At 45.3% G+C, this 2,984-nt stretch overlaps 1 long non-coding RNA gene across 1 annotated transcript; it reads right to left on the bottom strand.

The window, feature by feature from the left end:
- Positions 1–372: 372 nt before the first annotated feature.
- Positions 373–2,984, bottom strand: LOC123088259 (uncharacterized). Its single transcript, XR_006441802.1, has 3 exons — positions 1,845–2,984; positions 964–1,453; positions 373–736 (listed from the first exon to the last, which is right to left on the bottom strand). It is a non-coding gene; the product is annotated as an uncharacterized lncRNA (long non-coding RNA).

The raw sequence follows: 2,984 nt of genomic DNA, 5'->3' as shown, positions 1-2,984 counted from the left end.
CTTACAGCATGTACACCTAAAATTTTGTTGACCAAAGCCAATAAAGCGTCAACATTTCCCGGATCCATAGACATAAGAACATACTGGATTGATACCCACACACCTAATAATTTCCTGCACTTTAGTGTGCCATTTGCAAGATATTCAGCAAAAAGGACCATAAAGAGAGCTTAGCCATTCCACCTCTAGACAGTACAATCAGACCTTTAGCTTAAGCGTAATATCTGAACTGCAAGTGTAAACACGACACTCATGATAACAGATGAACATGTCAACCTACTTGCCTAGAACCAATATAGAATTGACATATACCGTCGACTCTGTTTTGTATTGAAGATCCAGACACTAAAACCTGAAAAGTAGTGCAATCCAGGAAAGAACAACGATGCTGAAATTACAATCTAGATAAAACATACATTTAACTGAACAAGCCCGCCACCTTGAGGATTCCCATGTGTCTACAGTAATACATATAAATGAAGCACTCTAGTGTAAAAACTAAAAAAGATAAATTGGATCTCAAATTCTTTGTGTCTTGACATCAGGAAAGGAAACTAAGCAATGGTGAGGTCGAATATAAAAATTCAATATAGAAGGAATCATTGTTGTAAGTCCATTTATTGTAGCAGTTAGGCTGATGTGAAGGATCAATCAGCTAAAACTCGCAGTCGAGGGCCTACTTGACCAGCTTTCCAGCAAGCGTCGCATCTTGGATGCACGGCTGGGCGAGGCAGTACTGTCACGGGTTGACCAGTTAATTAGAATTTTCTTTAAACAATAAGAGATCGAACAGTCTATGTATAATTATTCAAGGAAAGTCTCTTGAGCAGTTAATACAGACTACACATCAAACTACAATGCATCCACAGTATATGACAACCAAAGACATTCGCATAATCTGGAAGACAACCATGCTATCATATTGATGAAGCAGGGAAGAAAACATAAGAAATCTGAACTCACATCATTATACTGTTTAGGCTTCGCTTCCTTCTTTCTACCACGTCCTTTTTTCAGCTCTTCTACAGGTTCATCTTCATCTTTCACTTCAACAACTTTCTCTGACAGATAACACCAACAATGTCAGCAACCAAGATGAAAATAGGCAAAACATTGTTCAGCACACAGTGAGAGACATAACCAAGGTACATTTGTGATCTGATCAATTGTTTCAAGTAGAAATTCAGAATTGAGGTGTGTCTTTGTCAGCAGATCATCCAACTTGCCTTCGGATCAAAAGCCTCCTACCATGCAGCTTCTCTTTCCGGCCTCCTCTCTACCAATACCTTGCGCTGGGCCTGACACAAACATAGAGATGGGGAGTGGCACGAGGCGGTGCCGCAGGGCTGGTTTCCTGGATCGGCTGCTCGGTGTGGGCGCCCGCCTCAGCCTACCTGCCTTTTTCCGTACCATTGATGATATTTCTCCTGCCGACCGCGATGAAACCATCTATCTGTCAAGACAAACATAAACTGATAATCTGAACTTTGTACCAATTACTCTCTGATAAACACACTGTACCAGATGGCAAAGGCATCCAGAAAAATCATTCGCCTTCATGCACGTGCAGTGCAATTCATAACTGCGATTTATCCCCCATCATGTGCTTGAAGGCATAATATTACATTTAGACTAAAAGGACATGCAACTTTGTTTTCATCAAGTAACTGAATGATGTCAATTCTAGACCGCATGTTTCTTCGGTTCAAGAACAACCAACACCAAGGGAGTTCAGCAAAGATTCTATATAACATTATCAAAAGATCAGTCCTAGCCTTTTCAAGCGGAACAAATACGAATGTTGCAGGAAAAAGGTTCAGTAACAAAAAGAGATTGTATTTTACCTTGGAAAATTGGGATCCTGTATGTCAACTGCATTGAACGGATCATGGAATAAATAGATGTCAGCATACTGATACAATGCTCGGGCTATCCGAGTCCTTTGCTTCTGCCAGGCACTAAGAGTGCAGACTCACTCTCCAATGATTTCTGATCTCCAAGTCTTTCTTTAGCGAACACCACTCAAGGACCCTTCCATACTTCTCCCTCTCCATCTCCTTGCCGAGCGAGCAGTATGTTGTCCTGAATTTTGTCGCTTTGTATCCATGCAGTCTGGCTGACATATGGCATTGTTCCGCAAGTCTTGGCCTCTCCTAATAGCTTTGGAACCATACCATTCAAGAGAGCAAACTTGATTTTCCAGAGTCGGCCGTCCCACAGACTGCAACATGCAGGCCATGCTGAGCTTGAAATTCAGATCCTTCAGCGTTGGTATCTCAGGTGAGCCATCCCAGAAGAAGCACCCATTACTGACCTCTTGCAACATTGGAGCTACCACTTGGTAGCCTCTGCATATAATCCACCGACAACTCCTCAAGGCATATGAAAACATCTGGATTATCCTGAGATGATAAAGCCAACATAAAGCAGATTGCCATTGTGCAATAATTGAAATCAAGACTATATCCTAGCTAATTAGCATGCTGTAAAGAAGAAGAAAATCCGCTAAAATTAAAGGGCCCCTGATCTAGATGGATGAGATGTTGGTGGAGGTACTGGCTGGCCAGCGGCGAGTGAGCAGGCGGAGGTGTGTCCTCCATGGCCGCTGCCCATGGCGTGCAGGTGGTTTAGAGCGGGGCTGCAGCAGATGGCGCTGGCGACGTGCAGCCACGGTGCTGCACAGGCGAGGTGAGGGAGACGCGGGGGGAGGCGTAGGGGATGGCGGCCGAGATCTGCGAGGCCTGTCGTGGCCGAGACCGGAGCTAGGTTTGAGGAGAGGCCATGGATCGAGGCGAGCTCGATGAGGCCGAGAGAGAAGGAGTAGAACGGAGATGAAAGAGGGGGCAGGCGGGCTGAGGGGAGATCACCGGTGTGGCCCTCGTCAGAGGCGGGCGGTCTCCGGCGGGATGCGCTGAATCGGGCAGTCGTGCGCCGGGCGGCGTAGAGGGGATTTTTTAGTCGGGCAGAGGGGAAATTGGGGAAGG

This window comes from Triticum aestivum, chromosome 4A (assembly GCF_018294505.1).
Source record: "Triticum aestivum cultivar Chinese Spring chromosome 4A, IWGSC CS RefSeq v2.1, whole genome shotgun sequence".
Classification (NCBI taxonomy): Eukaryota; Viridiplantae; Streptophyta; class Magnoliopsida; order Poales; family Poaceae; genus Triticum; species Triticum aestivum.
Note: the sequence above shows the minus strand (reverse complement) of the source record. Positions and strands in the feature narration are given on the sequence as shown.